Source organism: Canis aureus, chromosome 16 (assembly GCF_053574225.1).
Source record: "Canis aureus isolate CA01 chromosome 16, VMU_Caureus_v.1.0, whole genome shotgun sequence".
Lineage (NCBI taxonomy): Eukaryota > Metazoa > Chordata > Mammalia > Carnivora > Canidae > Canis > Canis aureus.
Genome location: NC_135626.1, coordinates 38,252,845 through 38,270,780, shown reverse-complemented (window position 1 = coordinate 38,270,780; position 17,936 = coordinate 38,252,845). Strand labels below are relative to the sequence as shown.

The 17,936-nt window shown below is 46.1% G+C and overlaps 1 protein-coding gene across 25 annotated transcripts in view; it reads right to left on the bottom strand.

Annotated features, from left to right (window-relative positions):
- The window catches only part of CDK12 (cyclin dependent kinase 12), a 79,591-nt gene that overhangs the window by 5,362 nt on the left and 56,293 nt on the right, over positions 1–17,936 (bottom strand). For 2 of the 25 annotated variants that reach the window (XR_013354548.1, XR_013354571.1), the window contains 6 exons: positions 12,411–12,519; positions 11,748–11,894; positions 10,936–11,118; positions 8,035–8,138; positions 4,470–6,209; positions 490–677 (listed from right to left, as the gene is read on the bottom strand). The gene's annotated coding sequence lies outside the window, so the exon portion shown is untranslated. Of the gene's footprint in view, positions 1–489; positions 678–4,469; positions 6,210–8,030; positions 8,139–10,935; positions 11,119–11,747; positions 11,895–12,410; positions 12,520–17,936 lie in introns of all 25 variants that reach the window. The other 23 variants (XR_013354562.1, XR_013354572.1, XR_013354551.1 and 20 more) reach the window with 22 other exon arrangements.

The following is a 17,936-nucleotide window of genomic DNA, read 5'->3' as shown; positions in this document are numbered from 1 at the left end:
ACATAGGGAAAATTGCTGAGTTCACAGCCACTGGGATAGGCCAATAGAGCAATGATAACATTAGCTATAAAAGAGCTAGTTCCAGCAGGAGGTGAGAAGAGGCAGCCTTTGGCCAGACATAGCTCCCAGGAGAGGAGCCAAACCTTCTCTCCCACAAGTTGGCATCTCTACCACCCATCATGTCTGGGCCAACTCTAGGTTTCCACCTGTCAGCTTCGACCAGTGCCCATAGGCTGAAGGACAGACCAAATGATTTCTCCAGCTCCTTCAGATTTTGTTGTCCATGACTTCAGTTGTAGGTAAAGAACAGTTGTAAAGCGAGGACTAAGTGCCAGACTGGCAGTTTTCTTCCATGCTGCTTGCCCCCTTTACCACATCCCAGACACTGAACCTGCCCAAGGTGTGTGTCTGTGTATGTACATGTGCATATGCACAAATAACCTGTAGGTCTCACCCCCAACACCAAACAAATGCTATAATTACCCTTACCCCTCCAGAATAGAGTTCACTTATCATGGCCTGTTTCCTCAGACCTTATCAGAGACACATTCAGCTTCCATGGAGGACCTTAGCCACACATCCTCTCATAGACACCCAAAAGCTTCCTTTCTGATTGCATGTTCCAGGTCTGTGGGCAGATTGCTGGTCAGCTCTATCCACTTCATCCTTGTTCTTCCCTGGCAAAGGGGAAACAATTTCAAAGGCACATGCCATATTGCTCCTTGCTCTATGACAATGCTGCTCTTCTAACCTATGAACCAAAGTTAGCTGTGAAGACCTGAACTGACCCATGCTGCTCCAATGTTCTCTTGCTTCCAACATAGCTCTTTTGGTTCTGCCCACACCCTATTCCCAGCAACATTAGTCAAGGTCTGAGAAAGCCTGGTGCAGTAGAAAGAGCCCTATTATCTTGGGTTCCAGGCTCTTCTTTGCCATTTAACATGTGATCATTGGAAAATCATTTACTGGGAGCCTCAATTTGCCTCATCTATGAAATGAAAATAATAATAGTGCCATGCCTGAGGGGTTAAAGAAGCTTAATAATTGTGAGTATAAAAGAGTCAGCACACCAAGTAAAATGAGCTACTTCATTAATTGTAGTGAGTACAAAGTGAGAGTACAAAGTGTCCTTTAACAGGTGAATGGTTAAACAAACTGTGGTCCATGGTATACCATGGAATAAACAAAAGGAACAAACTAGGATACATACAAAATCCTTGGATGGATCTCTAGGGAATTATGCTGGGCAAAAGAAGCCAATCCTAAAAACTTACATAATATATGGCTCCATTTTTGAAATGACAACATTTCAGAAGTGGAGGACATAGGTGGTTCTTAAGGAGTAAGGAGGGTGTGAGGTAGGTGTGATTATAAAAGGACACATGAGGAATCCTTATGGTGTTGGAACTGCTCAGTGCCTTGACTCTAGTGGTAGATATACAAATTTACAAAGGCAATAAAATTGCACAGAACACACACACACATGAACAAATAAAATGGGGAAATGGGAATAAGACTATATTGGTGGACTATATCAATGTCAACATTCTGGTTGTGGTATTATAGTTCTGCAAAATATTAGCATTGGATAAAAGTAGAAAAATGTACAAGGGATCTCTGTATCATTTTTTTTTTTAATTTTATTTATTCATGAGAGACACACAGAGAGAGACAGAGGCAGAGATACAGGCAGAGGGAGAAGCAGGCTCCAGGCAGGAAGCCCAACGTGGGACTCCGGGATCACGCCACGAGCCAAAGGCGGCGCTAAACCCTGAGCCACCCAGGCTGCCCTAGACTGTTCTATTTAGCCAAAGGGAGACGCTCAACTGCTGAGCCACCCAGGCATCCCTCTGTATCATTTCTTAAAACTGCATGTGAATCTACAATTATCTCAATTAAAAAAAGCTATGCTTGATTAGTAATGTCTCTGTTGGGTCTAGGAGAGAAAGGAGCTGCCCTTGTGTTTCCATTGAAGAATTCTAAAGAGGATGACTTAAAAAACATTATTCTCATTAGGGTATATCAATAAAATGACCATAACCCAGGGAAGAACGGACATTGTATCTGTTGACCTAATAAATCTACTTTTTAGAATTTACTAGAAAAATTGAGTAAAGTTTATAATGTGTTAGAATGTTCATTGTGGTATTATTTACAACAGTAAAATATTTAAATGATTAAAAATAGGGTATGAGCTTTGTAAGTCATAACATATTTGGGTGATGAAATACTTTATAGACTTCAAACATCCTTAAAAAAAAAACCATCTCGCACATAGTAGGCACTCAAAAAATGGTAGTTCTTTTCACTTTACTGGAATATGCTGGGTATTAAAAGAGCTAATGTAAAGTGCCTGGCAAATGTTAGACATTGATATCCTAATGGTTATCTCTCACAGCTCCATCTTAGATGATGAAGCTATACTTCCAGGCAGAACACTGTCTAATGTGCTACTGGCTTGAGGCATGGGAATGGCAGAGTCTGAGTCAAGGGATTGGTACTTCCTTTCCAGGAGACTGCCACCCCCTGCTCTTATCATGAAGACAATCATAGACATTCTTCCCAGCATACATACATTCACATATTTGGCCTATAACTTCAGAGGATTCATGGAGTCTATGAAGCAATGTCAGCCCTGGTGACTCCATAAAAGTAACAGACTATTATATCAAGCACTGAGCACCTACTGAGTATCAGGCAGTGTTCTAGGTGCTTTACACACATTACTTCACTAAATGCTCTCCACAACCTTAAGAGGTTGTTTATCTGAATTTTACAGATAAGGAAACTAGGGGTCAGAAAGGTTAAGTGACTTACTAAGGTAGCATAGTTGGCTAATGGTAGTGCTGATGCTGGAACCCAAGGCTTCCTGCCTCCCAAACTTGTGATCTAACCATCACATACTACATTTAGAAGGGTCATGAAGGGGTGCACTCTCAGAGCTAGCGTAGAAATTGCACTGAGGCCCACACCTGGAGAAGCCACAGAAAAGTAATGCTATTTTTTCAATTCTGCCTGGGTAGGCACAGACAAACCCATCCCAGGCAGAAAGAAAGTTTCTGAAATTGGCCCATTCTCAAGTTTTATATCCCATGAATAAGTTTTTCCATATGTGTATCTTCTATCTTTTTTGCTAAAATCTGACCTCTTCAATTTCTCTTGTTTTCAGTGGGGACAGTGAATATATGACAAGGTACTCTTCCAAGGCCCTAGGCTGGGAGGGGTTGGAGGAGCTTCTCTTTTCCCAGTTCTGTTGAGGCCATGACTAAGATGTTTCAGTCTCCTTGGTCTCTTGGATTTGTCCAAGGTATCAAACCAAAAGATAAGCAGGAGAAAATTGGGCCAGGAAGAAGAGCAGAAAGGAGTAGCCTAACCAGACCAAGGAGACCAGCTTGGAGAAAGGTCCGGGAGTCTCTGGGGACCCTAGTGCTGGGCTTGGGCTAAAGTTAAGGTGGGCAGTTTTTCCCATTAGACTCAGCAGCCAGTTTCATGTTTAACATTCACCTAGTTGGGGAGATCTGGCCAGCATCCCTAATGCCAGAGTCTCTTGTTAGTCTTGACATGACATCTCTGCAGAAAGGAGGGGGCTGGGAGCTCTGTCACTCCACACTTATTCCGGTTTCAATACTACCTCACTATGCTTCCTCAGGACCAGGCAGCCCAACTGGGGGGCTTAGAGATGCCCAGGGAAGAGAATCATCTTGTGAGGAGGATGCTGGGATTTCAAGGCTGGATCCAAAGCTGTTTTCTCTCAACATGAGAGTCAGGAGGGCAACTGGCGCCTGAGTCTGGACACACTGACTGGGGAAGGGAGGGTCCTCCCTCCTACCTCCCTCTGCACGCCATTCTACCTTGCTGGGGCCCAAGCATGCCCACTGCTCTCTTTGGCTTCCCTCACCCCACCTACCCTATGGACAGGAGAGGGTTAAAGGCATAGTATGGGCAAGCTATAAATTTCCCATCAGTGTGGGGAGAGTAGGACTGTTGGCAGGGAGGGGGTTGGGCTGGGGGGGAGGGGGAGCTGGGAAAAAGCCAGGAGGTTGTCTCTAGGTAACAATAAACACTGCAAGCAAGGAGCAGCTGTTACACTTACTCTCTCTGCATCACAATGCTGAAATAACACTAATAAACCAGTGTGCCCAATGCACAGGCATACACACATTTAGGGCCAGGCCCCACTGTACCCTTAGAGCTGCCCTCTGCTTCAGGTCAGGGCCCTTGGTGTCAGTGGACATACTAGTCTTGGCCTTGTGGGGAGGATGAACACTAAAGAGTCAGTCTCAGAATCAGAGGCATTCTCAGAGTCGGGGGGGGGGGGGTGGTGGTGGCAGAGGCTGGGGATTTTGGGTTCAGTTTCTGATGGCATTTACTGGTGCAAAGAGTTCAAATGGGGGACCTTTTGGTTGGGAGTTGGGAGTAGAGGAAGAGAGTGGGAGAGAGAAAAGTATAAGGAACAGAAAACTACTTACCATACCTTCTCAAGCTGGAGGGGATGAGGTGGCCAGGAATGGGGCTAGCTGGAGTGAAGTAGAAGAAAAGGGAGCCCAAGAAGAAAGTTTGAGAAAGAGGAGGAGCATGTGTTATTGAGGAGTGATTCTAATCTCTCTCCTGGGTCTAAACTCCCCACACCTGCCTACACCCACCTGGTGCACCCAGGCTCCCCCTCACAGCACCATTTTTATACCAGAGCCAGGTGATGTGTTGGTTCAGTTCAGGACTGAGCTTTATTATGGGTATTCCAGCAGGGGGCCCTAAGCTCCCAATGCTGCCAGGGAGAGCTGCAGGAGTAGAAATGGTCTTATCCTCCTACAGGAAAAGTGAAGAGTGAAAAGTGGCTGGTCTATCACTTTCTCCAGACCCCAGCTGGATCTCCAGAAGCAGCCCAGCAGAGTGCACCCCCTGCCCAGTTCCCGCGCCCCCCAACCTGGACACCAGAGCTGCCAGCAACAAAATAGGCAAATGAAGGGCTCTGTCAGAGAACTCTCCTCCTCTTAGCCCATCCTTCACTGAGGTTAGAGGGAGAGTACTATTATCTGGATACACTAGTATCAAAGATCCCTGTTTCCCTGTTTCCTTTTGCTGAAACAAGGAGGACTGTGGGTGTCAGACACTGGGACTGCGGTCAGAGGCATGAATGGTTCTCTTGGTCCACCTTCTGGCCCTTTTCTGCTGATGTGATCTCAAACACAATATCCTATCATCCCAGATTCAGAAAGGATGGAGAAGATGCACACTGCCCATCTGGCTTGTACGGGAAGAGAGAATCAGTACCTTTGAAGATCTATGGTGTCTGTTTGCAGGGTAGAGAGTACTGAGACCAAGTGAAAATCCTTCCAGGGAGGAGTAGCTGTGTCTACCTGCACATGTGAATACTCAGTTCCCTCTGGCAGCCAATGGATACAATAGGATACTACTGGCCTCTGCTATCCTTTCCTCAGTGGGAAGCCTCTTCCTGGGAATGTTCAACTTCTCCTAATCTCTTCTCTCCCATTTCCCTCTATTCTTTCATAGCTGGAGCCTCTCTTTGCCCCACAATCCAGATGAGAGACTCATCCACACAGTTCAGAGTGGGGGAAAATTGGGGCAAAAGAGAGCTCTAACAATCCTGGACCCCCTTCCTCTCTGTTGTTTTCATGAGTTGCCCCCATTGCTATGAGTCACCAGAACCTTGAGTTCAGCTGAGCTGCCAGCAGCCTTCTCCCTCTTTGATCTCTAGTGAGGCAAATATACACCCAAAGCACCCAAACCCACCATCTTCCTACTCACAGGGCCATAGCTTCCTCTTTCATCCCTAGGAATCTGCAACACAGACACACTGAGATGAGTGAGCAAAGAGAGTGTGAGAGACCCCAGCATGTGCTCTGTGCCAGAGCAGAGAGCCGGCTGCCTGAATGGCAGAGCAGGATTGCTAGCCAGGAGAGCTGGCACACTTGGGCACACAGCCTTGTCAGCATGTGAGAGGGGGCTCTGGAGAGGATGGGATAAAGAGGCTGTTTCAAGAGCAGGCATCTCCTGGCTCCCTCTCTGGTCACTGTTTCTTCTCCTCCTTGGCCTCATTTCCTAGGTGGTGTTAGGTATCATAGCACTGCCACCTCTGAGATGCCTTTCTTCCCTTCCTCCGTGGTGGCTTTGGAAGCTAGAGAGGGTATATGTATAACAACCTTCGAGGTGTCAGGTGGGAGGTTCAGACATCCAAATCTCTTCCCAACCTATAGGACACACAGAGGGAGAAGGAGGAAAGGAAGAATCCCATCAGAGTGAAAGCTAAACCCTAGGCCAATGCTGAGCTCCTTTTTCTCCAAAGGGCAGGGCATCCTGGGTGCTGCTACCTCTGCCTCCCACTTACTTCAAGTCTGTTCCTCTTTCCCAGCAAAGGCTCAGCATTCCTTCTGGCCTCCAGGCTCCAGGCTCTGACTCCAGGGCTGTAGAGCTTGCCTAAATCTTGGGAGTGTGAGGCAGGGCTGGTGGGGACTGCTTGGAGGGAAGCCCCATTCCTTAGAGAAACATCCAGAATCTAGACTGAATGCTTTAAGGGCCTTTTGGACACTCCAGTATGCCACCAATGTTGGAGCAGGAGCAGACAAGGGGTGAGAAAGGGCCTACTAAAAGCCTGACACTTTCTCCCCTCCTTCTTTGCTGTTCATCTCCACTGCTCTGTGTTTCAAAGGAGAAACAGCAGCTCTGTAAACAGGAGCCTCTGATAAATCCTGTGAATAATACTATGAACGGCCTACTATAGGTTAGGCAGCCAGCCCCACAGATGGGACTACAGACCTCAGCTCCCAAATATCCCCTCTGTTTTCTCCCACTTTTTAGGCTCCTCCCTGACTTTCCCGGACAAGAGAAGCAAGAGAATCTTCCTTTTCAATTCCCTGGCATAGTTCTCCTACCAGTTTCCACTACTATCGGCCCTTTGAAGTGAGGGAAGAGCTAGATGGGTTCTTTTCAGACTGTCTGGGGGTGGGGGGGGATGTGAGGGGTCCTTCTCACCTATTATTTGTAGAGAAAGCAAGGAAATGACCCTGAAGGTCTAAAGGTAAAGCAAGGTGAATCTAGGCCACTTAAAGAGGCATATCCTGCTCTTCCTCAAGGACTTTGGGATATAAAATGGGATACTGAGAGAGAAGACAATTTTGGGAGTCGGGGGAAGGTGTTGGGGGCTTGGAGAATGTGATGAAGTTTCTATCCACACTGCTTTCCAAGCCCTGTGTCCATCTTTGCCCTGACTTCAACTTAGTCTCATGAAGCACAGAACAAAGAATCTTGAATTTTTTAAGGGAGGAAGAAGATGCCAGGAAATGCCACCTTTGGCAACCTGGTGGGAAAGTCCCTTTCTCCTTCATTCTTTCCCTCCTTAACTCTAGTGTCTGAATAGCAAAGGAAGGAGGGAGTGGGGATGTGGATGGCTGGAAACATGCCCTCCTCTCCACTGTGCACCAACATCACATGAAGCCAGACAGGGCTTGAGTAAGTGTTCTAGGGTCATCACACCGCATGAATACACGGGCATTTCTGACTTGGCCTTCAGAGCCTTGAGTTTTAACCCTGTCTCTGTTTTAGGCCTAGACATGGGATAAGAGGTATAAGACCACTCCTCCCTACATTTTTGGGCATAATTTTCTCTAGCAATTTATACTATGACAGGGAAACTTGTGATAAGATCTTTAAAAAAGCTCAATATTTAGTCACCTTTGGGAGATTTATTTCTTGGTTCAGGAACTGGTGTAGTTGGTACATTGAATTATCTGTGGACTTTACAGAGTATAGCAAAGTCTCCATGAGAGTTGGGGACCTCTGGGGATCTGTTGGCTTGGAAGCAGGGAAATGTATGCAATGACCTCTGGAACTAGCTATATGAGGGAAACAGTCCTCAAATAATGCACCTGCCTGACTCCCCTCAGTTGTTTCTAAGACTTGGAGGCCAGAGAAATGAGAGTCCAATAATAATCCTGCCAATCCTCTTCCCTCGACTTTCCTCCCCACACCCTATATACCTACCAATCAACCAACCAACCAACCAACCTACCTACCTACCATCCTTTCCTTGGGTTCCCAGGAAGTCTCCAAAGCCAGGAACACAAAGCAATTCCAGGACAGGACTCAACTGATTTTTCCTCTCTGGGTTTCCATTTCCACATCTGTAAAGTGAAGATTCAGTAAGATGAACTCCAAGTTTTCTCCTTTGCAGCAGTAAGGTTCTATGATTCACATCCCAAAATCATCAGTCCTCACATGTATGCTGCTTTGCATGTAACCTCCAGGACACTTCTCTTACGTCTAAACATTCAGAAATATCTTTAAACTCTGCCTTCCTCTTTCCTCATACACCGTCTCAGGTTCTATGGTCCCTAGCTCTTGCTCCCTCTCTTCAAGGACCTCAAAACTCTGTCCCACTTTCATTTCAGTTTTACATCTCACTGGACAAGCCCAGCTGGACAAAATCCTAGGAGCAAGAAAATTGCCTTACCTAATATCCTGGCTGCAATTTTGGGCCTCAAACCCAAGTCAGTTGGTACAGTTCTTCCTTTTTTAGAGGTCCTGGCAGTTGGGGGGAAATCCTGGCAACTCTCCCTAGCACCTCCCCTCCTCCTCCACCTCACTATTCCCCATGCCAGAGAGCAAAGTGGCCAGTGATTGATGGGCCTGGGTTCCCAGTAACCGCACCCAGTGGCCCAATCCTCCTCCCTAACCCAATCCCTCCCCTGTCCCTATTCAGAGATCAGATTGTCTCATGTTGGTCCCTAAGGTCCCATTAATTAAAAATACATCCAATTAAATGGCAGGTGAAAACGTGCTATTGGAGCTCTCCACCCCCTGCCCCAGCTTGGTCTCCCCCCCTCCTTTTAAGCCTCAGCTGTGCTTTGAGCTGAGAAAAAAAGAGAGAGAGAGAGAGAGAGAGAGAGAGAGAGGGGGGAAGAGAGAGAGAGAGGGGAAGAAAGAGGGAGAGAGAAGAGGAAGACATAGGGGTGGGAGGATGAAGGGGGGGTGTTATTTGAACCTCTGCCAGAGTAGCATGTGCCAGCCTGGGAGGGTGGCACTGTGCCCTGGTGTCTAATTTCTGGAGGTGTGAGTAGGTTCAGTCAGCTGGGTACGAACCTCCATTTCCCTTAAAGGGGCAGAGGGAAGTCAAAGGGTGTGGCTAGCTGTGCTGCCCTCCTTCTGGGCTTGGTGGGTGAAAGGTAAAAGTATAAATGGTAGAGGGTGTGATGTTCAGAGGTTGCAAGAGTCTAAGGCCTCCATTCTTGGCATATCTCTGCTCCTTCCCAGACTGCAAAGAAGGTAATGAGAAGCCGGCTGGGACCCAGGTGGCAGGGCATGGCGATGCTCCCAAGCTAGGCTGTGCCTACCCCTACCCATAGGAAAGCTGAGAAAAATAACAGAGGGAGGGAAGAACAGAGTCATAATTTGGGTGGGAGCAGATGGGTCAGATGGGATAAAATATACAAGGATGGATGTTTGTATGGGCACCACAACACCCAGCACCTTATAGGTAAGAGGGTCCAGAGGGACTTGTCCTATTTGCCCTTTCTCTAGGCAAAAAGAAGCAGCAGTACTGTGAAGTCCCCTCAACCAGGTCGCCTGGCAGGCTGTGAGCAGGGTGTCTCCCCTGACAAGCACTGATCATTCATTCTTCTCCACACTTATGGTGTCCCCAGCATTTTGTCAGGTAAGGCATATGCTCCACCCTCTGCCCCTCAGAAAGCCCTCTGGCCCCAAGCAATGCAAAGTTAATGGCCACTGAGAGCTGTTGGGAGAGAAGCTAGGAAAGAAGGGGTGTCTGAAGGTGGTACTCAGAATCTAGGCACCAGTGGGGGTGTCTGTAGACCCAGGGCCCCCGCCTGGCCTCCTTGGCAGCCTCGGTACCTCCTCACTTCACTTTAACGCTAATTGGAGATTTTAATCTGCGCTGCTGCTCTGCTCGGGGTGCTGGGGGGAGCGCCAGCTGTGCAGTAATTCCAGCAGCACCGACTGTTTAATCAAGCTGTCCTCCTGGGGAGGGGCCCTCGGGCATGGGGGTAGGAGGGAGGAGGAGAACCTCTGTCATCTCCCTTAGTCTGTTCAGCCTGGAAGGGCTTCATGGAAACTGAGGATCAATTGTGGGATATCTCACCCTCATAAGGGCCCCATGGCCACTTGGATCCTTGGCAGAACCAGTACACCATATGGGGTCAGTTTGAAGCTCAAGGGCCAAAGCATCCCCCCTCCCCATCCAGCTTCGTGACACCTTTTTTTGGGTGTCCCCCTGCCATGCAAGCTGCAAACATCCATTGGACCATCTTGAGTTTGGCAGGTCTGTGCTGGTGGAGGTGATAGGGGCACAGAAAGCTGAGCTTCTTTACTTTCCTCTTCCCAACACTCTATCGCTAACAAAGATACTTTTCTTAGGACTGTGAGATTTTTTTTCTTTGAAACCCACAGGAACCCCTACTCTCTAGACTAGAAAGTGATTGTTTAAGAGGCAGGGAGACAATGGGGGTAGAAGGGAAGGGCAGCTGAAACCTGCTACACCCTGAGGGAGAAAAGCACCTATGCAAGATGTGTGGTGTCTAGCGCTGGGGGCTTCCTGAATGCAGATGGAAACATATGGAGGTGTCAGGCCACTAGGGTGGAGTGTTCAGGGTATCAGGCCATTTTTAAGAAGAGCAAGTGGTACTAATTATTCTTTTGGCTTCTTGGGGCCTGGCTCCCAGATTCTCTCAGATTGTTTCTGATCCCTGTCTGGAGGAAAGGGTGCCTGCCTCTGCCACCCAAACTCTGCCTAAGGGGCAGGAGTTTTAATTGGTCAGCAGCACCCTCGTGTGGCAGAAACCAAGACTGCAGCTGCCCAAGTGGCCCAGCAGCTTTGAGAGATCAGACATCCAGGTTGATATCCAGATGGACAGAATTATAAATGTTGATGATCTTTGAGTCATCAAGGTACCCATGCATACTTACTGTTTGACCACTTCCAGGGATATTTCCTGCTTCTTTATCCTTTCATCCACTGCATCCTAATTCCAACTCAAGATATGTGTCAATCAGGAAGGGAGCACCTGACCCAGAGTTGGCACTTACTATGGCTGATGCTTGTGCTGTCTGGCTTACAGGGGTGAGAGGGGAGCTGCTGAGAGAGAAGGCCTAAGAGCAAAAGGTAAGTTGATGTCACACAATGGCAGGAGAGGCTCTGGCACCTCTGCCAACTTTACAGGTGCCAGTCAAGAGCTGCCACCTGAACTATGCCATCTGAACTACAGACACTGTCACCTGGTGGTGGGTTTCTGCTATACAGCAATCCATTCTTACTCCCTGGGGAGGTCTAGGAATGACTAAGGACAGATTCTCAGAGCCTTGAGATCCTTGTCCTTGGGAGTAGACACCAGATAAACACACCTTTCCCTCAAAAGACCCAGGTATTTTCCAAGGATGCCAGGCCACTGGGCAAAATGCACATCTATGGCTTTAGACTTCCAGCCCCAAGAGAAGTGCTTGTTGCCTATTGTTGGACCCCTATACTCCAGGGTGAAGTGTCTGTTTACTGATCCCTATTTCCTCATCTACCAAAAGAGGAAAATGGTTCTGAACTATAGAAAAGGGGCGGATATTTAATATCAGCAAGGTCCTGCTAAAGATTAAAACTGGAAGTTGCAGGCAGAGAGCTGAGTCATTAAGGCTTCCCCTTGTTGGAGATATTTAACAACGAGAGAAATACTTCCAGAGAGAAATATGACCCTGTTTGGGGTTGGTGGGTAGAGAGAAGAGCCACCTACCTGGCAGCAAGAAGGGTGGGGGTGGGCACTGAAAGCCCATGACCTGCCTGGTTCTGGGCAATGAGGATAGAGGGAAGCAGGCTTGTGGGCCTCTACTTCTGGTGTCTTGCCCAACGTCTGGACAGGTGAGAAAGGGTTCCATCAACTCTGGAAAGGAGGTAGAAAAGCTGATGAGAAGTAGTAAGAAGGGAAAGAATGCTCAATCCCACTCAAAAGAAAAATAGAGAAAACAGCTTCTTAGAGAAGACAGGGCTGTGTGTGTGTGTGTGTGTGTGTGTGTGTGTGTGTGGTGGTGGTGATGGTGGTGGTAGTGGTGGTGGTGGTGGTCGTGGTCGTGGTTGTGTTGGTGGTGGTGTGTGAGTAGGACAAGTGCTGTAGAGAGGCTGAGAGTATCCCACCAAAGAGGAATATCCATTAGTGAAATGGGCCAAGAGGAAAGAAGAGGGATGAAATGACTTGTCAATGTTAATAAAGAGAGTCATCTACTCTAACTGGGGAAAAATTCTTCATGAGAAGGTAGGATACCATAATAGGGTCAAATGAAAAGCCAGGAAAACTCTTCTGGAGATCTTTGGGAATAAGAAACTTCCCTGAGTAGGGGTGGGGGTGAGAAATCCTTTACAAAAGCAGGCCTCAAACCCCTGACTGGCCTTAGGTTCCTACCTGGCTTTAAAGTCAATGAAAGACTGAACTTTTCAGGGCTCCAGATGCCAGGTGACTGATGGACTTCACCAAATTCCTCAAAGGCTATCCTTTCTTCTGCTGCTGCCACCTGTAAAGGAAAATGACAGGTTTCATTAGACATGAGACAAGGGACTAGACATCAAAGAAAAATTTGGTCTTTCGCCCAGTGAGTATGGCTTTAGTAGGTAACAGCGATGGTGATGGTCACCACTCTTCCAATACCCTCAAACATGAACTCACAAAGCCCAGAAGGATGAAGATGAACCTTATATGCTTCCAGAGAGAGTTATAACTGCTCTAAGATTCCTACCTCCTGGGAACCAGCTCCCAATTCAATAAAGTAAAAACAGTGATTTCTATACTTAAGACGTAAATTAGGAATTCAACAGAACCAGAAACTGTAAAGCCCAGAATATAAAGGGTGATGAAGGTTCAAGGTTAATGAAAAGTTAATGCAAGAAGGTGACTCAAGAGGAGACCAGCTAGTTTTAGATCAGATCATTGCCTTGTATTGGAGGCTGTCTTATGTAGGGAGGAATCATGTTCTCCCTATATTATCAATTGGGGTGTGATGGAGAAAATGTAAAGGTTATGTACTAGGATGTTTCTTTGTCATCAGCACAAAATGTTCATTTTGCAGACCTGCCGTTCCTCTGACCTAGACTCACAACTCTTATCTCTAAGCTGTTCAGGGGTACCTTTCTTCCTCCAAGATTTGATTCCAGTTTAGGGACTCTTTAGCATTTCTCTCTATGCACATCATTGGCTCCCAGACTCATATGCTCAGAAACTAAGCATTGGAAGGGACTATAGACACATCTCAGAGAGGTCCAAAGAGGGGTAGGGTAGTCTCAGCACTAGAGTGAGAGGACTTCAGAACCTGCTGTGCAGGTCAGTTCAATGAGCACACTATTTAGGGCTTAGCTCACTGTGGAGCACCACACCACCTTCCTTCTGCCTTATCAAAGGAGAAAACCAACAACTTAAAACTTAATAAGGGAGAGTAAGGGGTTCCCCCCTCCAGGCCCGTTTCCCAGCAATCTCAGAGAATATCTCATTTCACTCGAGTTCTATAATCCCTTTTCTCATTCAGGGAGCCCCTTAGCTTCCCAGCTGAGGTGTGTCTTCTTTCTCCCTTTTTTGGATTTTGCTTTTTCTACAGCTGTATGGTAATGCAAAAGAGCCTGAGTTGAGATTTAGGGTAAATTCTTCACTGGGCCTCAGAGGGTTTTTCCCCACTGCGTTCCAAACCCGAGAGCTGGTGGCAAAGTGCTCCTGGAACTTTGGGGGTAACTCCGCGCACATCAGGGTCTTTGGTGGTGCCTGCAGCTTGCTTTCCCAATGAACTGAACTCTCTGACTACATAAAAAGATTACACTTCGTACAATTTGTATGTCATAGAGAGATTAGTCTTTGAGGTAAAAACACATAAAGCTCCTCAGTTTTTCTACTGTTTTTCAAATCCACCTTTCCCCCTCAAAACCTCACAGCCCTACTGAGGAAGTTCAACACTCATAGGAGTTGGCAATCTTAAGGTTGGGGGAGCTCTATACTCAAGTAGGTTAAGATTCTGGCCTCTTGGATTCCAGTCTTGGCTGGCTGCCACCAACTCACTCACTATGAGATAGTGGGCAAGGCACTTCCATTCCTCAAATCTGTTTCCCCTGCTCTGTACACTGGAAGAGTCAATTAGGTGATCTCTAAGCTCTCGCTGGCCATGATTTTACAAGGAGACAGTTCCTTTTATCAGGAAGTGAACATTCCTGCCCTTCACACCTTCTCTCTGGGCCACTGCAGAAAGAAGGTCCCCTAGAAAAGCCTGTCTTTCTCATACTGGCTTAACCAAAGGGACAAATGAGGGAGTCCCAGTAGGAGGTCTTCCTTTCAGTGCCAAACTCCTTCTCTCCTGAAGAGATGTTAAGAAGGTGATCTAACTCTAACCCTGAATCTTTACAAAGTAGAGAAAACACAAGGCAGGTATGGGGCAGGAAAGAGGTGAAAAGCAAGCCCCCCCAACATACAACTCAGACTGTCTGAGCACACACTTGGCTTTGCCCTAGGGAGGACTATGTGTCAAATACAACTGTATGTGGATGGAATAAGAAAGCAAGGACATGTGTAAACACCCAGAGCATTGATATAAATGTCCAACCAGTGCAAACACACTCACTACTGTTCACTCCTACTTTAGGCCTATGCATGCCTTGTAAGACGCAAGGGTGTGTGGGGGCTACCAAATGCTAGTCTTGCCCCTCCCCAAAGTCCGAAAGGAAGAGATAGTGAGACAGGAGCTACTTGGCTTCCTATAAATTGTTTTGTCCTTCCTCACAGCTGCAATCAGAAGCTAAGGGCTCCCGCAGGCCTTGTTCTGATCTGCTGCAGGCGATGGAGGGTTTTTGAAACGGAGAGGACTTGGCTGCGGCCCCGTTTCAGCTGCCATTGGGGCTGGCTAATGGGCTCATTCGGGAAGACCCCCGCCTGCTGCACTAAAGAGTCCCCCGCGGACCCCCTCCCCAATCCCAACCCAATTAATAAATGGGGGCTCCCACTTTATGGCTCTGGGAGCAGGAACCAGAGATACAAATGACCCCCAGGGAGGGACAGAAAAAGGCCTTCCAAGAAACAAGCCAGAGAATTGTGCATCCACAGGCACATGCTGCCACAGGCTAGTCATATTCCATTTTCAAAGCATTAAAGGAGAAGAAACTGGCAAAAACTGTATTTTCTTTCCTAGATCCAGAGAGGAATAGCATTCTTGAAGTCTGTGAGAACACCCCAGCAATAATCTTTCACCGGATTTCCCACCTGCAAAGGGCAGAGTGCAAATGACTGGGCACACACCACATACTTCACTATTTCCTAGGTGTGCTGCCTCCACCTAGACCCCACAACACTGAACAAAGACATATCCCATCAATTCGATAATCAAGTAAACACTTCCTACTTCTTAAAAACAAAGCAGATACCTCTTTCCAAGCTCTCATTACCATCAACAGCATAAATGTGTCCTGGGATCATCTCTCCTCTTACATCCAAACTATCATCTAGCCTTGCTAATTCCTATGGACCCCCTTCCTTTCTTCTCATTCTCTTTGTCCCATTCTAGTGCAGGCCCTCAGGGCCTCACATTTGGACCAGAACAAAAAATATCCTAGCAAGCTTTCCTGCTTCTTTGACCCAGTATGAGATCCTCAACATCATATTCAGCCCACCATGCTCTGCTTCCTGTTAATGCTTACTAAATAAAATCTGAACTCATTCAGGCCCGCAAGGCTGCTCCTCTAACTTTAATATTTCTCTCCTTTACCACCCTGACTAGCCCATTCACAGCCTTCTGCACAAAACACACATAAAACTTCTTAAGTTTTGTCTGAATACCTTCTATTCCTCTATCTTCATTACCTCTATCTTCTTCATTACCTCAAAGAATCTTTTCTGGTTAACTCTAACTTGACGAATTATTTCTTGGCTATGGCTATTTCTGTACCAGGTTACTATTTTATTTCAATAGCCTGCATTAATGTGCTGACTTACAAATGCTGATTCCTTACTTTCCACTCAAGTATAAGACTCATCTCCTAGATCCAGAAGCTTTTCTTTTCTTTTCCTTTTTTTTTTTTTTTTTTTTTTAAGATTTTATTTACTTGAGATAGCAGATGGAGGGAGATACAGACCCCTGCTGAGCGGGGAGCCTGATGTAAATCTCCATCCCGGAACCCTGAGATCATGACCCAAGCTGAAGGCAGATGCTTACCCAACTGAGCCACCCAGGTGCCCGGATCCAGAAGCTTCTTTTAAAAGTGAGATCTTCCCTTAATCTTCCTCAGAAGTTGTCCTGTACCCAGGACGTGACTCGGCTAATAATATTACTGCTCCCCATTGAAGCAGCCCTCATGAGATAACACTTGGGATATCATATCAAACAACCATGAGGAATAAACTCTTATTCTCAATAGCAATGTTCAAGCTGCCACCTGCTCCTATCAACATTGAAATTGGCACTGAGTCTTTCCAAAATTATAAATTCTTTCATGACCCCAACGTGTTACAAAACAAAAACCCAAAAAACAAGCATGGTCACCGAAGGCATTTGTTTATCTCCTTGATTCTTAGTATACAAACACTATATTCTTTGAAGTTCCCTTAGGATGAGAAGCCCCATTTTGTTCCCTATTTCCAAGATTAACCTATATTCTCAGTCATGAGCTGATTTTCTAGAATGCAAATCAATCCCAGAGCCAACAGTAATCTTGTTCTCTACCAGCTCTGCCTCTAGCCTACCTTTGACCATCACATTTTTGGAAGGTCTCCAGCAATAGAGAAGTTATTCATGAGTCTCAACTATTTTTTTTTTTTTAGTTTTTTTTTTTTTTTTGAGTCTCCACTATTTAGCAAGTACTTCCTTAGATTAACCTCACTCTCAAACCCTGACTCTTCACTTCCTATAGTTTAGCCCTATGTGGTTAGACAGAAAAAAGTGATCTGCCACTTTATTGCCACCTATGTATTGCTCAGGATAACAAGAGGAATTTGCCTTTTACTCTTTCCATTCTTCAGCCTCCAGGTGCTTGGATCAAGATAATAAAATCAAAGCATTTAGCACAGTGCCTGACACATAGTAGATTCCCGACAACATTAGTTCCTATTCTCTCTCTCCTTCCTCAAAAAACCATAGGTTCTCAACCTTTCTGGGCCTATTTGTTTACTGGCTGAAGACAGCATTGAACTAGACAAACTAATGTCCTTTTCTGGTTCTAAGTCTGTGACTCTAATTCACTTTTTGGTTTGTTTACTTTCCTACACACTGCCTTCACTTGGATCTAGAAACAAAGGAGAGAGGAATAACACTAGTTCCAATGCTAGTTGGCCTAAAATACACAAAACCACTTTCAGGAGTTTTAAAACTCCAAAAATACAAGTCACTTTTTTAACGTGATGCATCCATATCATCCCTTCCTTCCTTATTTCTGAATTATTCTCTTGAAATATGTAGATAGCAGTAGGAAGCAAAATTTCTGTGTATGCTACTTGCTTAATATAATCAATCAAGCTTTCCTAGTGAAAACGTCTTCAAAGCCTCTCCCAACCTAAGGGTTCTAGGCCCATCCTCCAACTATAAAGGTAATACTACTATACTCAAGGGCAACTCTTTACTCACAGTGGTGCTTCCATGGGTCTCCTTTAAATGAACTGTGAACCTTTAAGGCAATTATCCCTTTTCACTAGTCCAACCATTATCTTTCCTTCTTGTATTTCTATCTCTTCTTTAAAAGCAATTATACCCTTAGTCCCTTTCTGCAGCCCAGCTATCAAGACCACTCTAGTTCTGCTTCCCTTATTTACATCTCCTCGTACTGCTTCATTTTATATGGACCTTTGGTCCCCTAACATAAAATGCAAATGCTGGTAACAAGGCCAAACTCAGAAGTTCCTGGATTTACAGAAAGGATCAGACTTCTAAGCTCTAAGTCTTTGAATTCAGCCTCTTTTCTCCAGGGCCAAAAG